The following is an 808-nucleotide window of genomic DNA, read 5'->3' as shown; positions in this document are numbered from 1 at the left end:
TAGACACATGAACAGAATGCCAGCTCTAACTACAAAAATAACAGGAAGCAACAATTACTTTTCCTTAACATCTATTAATATCAATGGACTCCATTCTCCAATAAAAAGACATAGACTATCATATTGGGCACATAAACAGGACCCAACATTTTGCTGCATACAGGAAGCCCACCTCAGTGACAAAGACAGATACTACCTCAGAATAAAAGGCTGGAAAACAATTCTCCAAGCCAATAGCCCCAAGAAAAAAGCTGGAGTAGCCATTCTAATATCGAATAAAATCGACTTTCACCCTAAAATGATAAAAAAAGATAAGGAGGGACACTTCATATTCATCAAAGATATGATCTACCAAGATGAACTCTCAATTCTGAACCTCTATGCTCCAAATGCAAGGGCATCTACATTCATAAAAGAAACTTTACTAAAGCGCAAAGCACACATTATATCACACACAATGGTAGTAGGAGATTTCAATACCCCACTCTCTGTAATGGACAGGTCATGGAAACAGAAACTAAACAAGGACACAGTGAGACTAACAGAAGTTATAAAACAGATGGATTTAACAGATATCTATAGAACTTTTTATTCTAAAACAAAAGGATATACCTTCTTCTCAGCACCTCATGGTACCTTCTCCAAAATTGACTATATAATTGGTCACAAATCAGGCCTCAACAGATACAAGAAGACTGAAATAATTCCTTGTATCCTATCATATCAACATGGACTAAGGCTGCTCCTCAATAACAACATAAACAATAGAAAGCCCACATACACGTGGAAGTTTAACAACACTCTACTC

The sequence above is a fragment of the Mastomys coucha genome, unplaced genomic scaffold, assembly GCF_008632895.1.
Source record: "Mastomys coucha isolate ucsf_1 unplaced genomic scaffold, UCSF_Mcou_1 pScaffold4, whole genome shotgun sequence".
In the NCBI taxonomy this organism is placed as follows: Eukaryota; Metazoa; Chordata; class Mammalia; order Rodentia; family Muridae; genus Mastomys; species Mastomys coucha.
The sequence above is the reverse complement of the archived record's forward strand: the minus strand, read 5'-3'. Positions refer to the sequence as shown.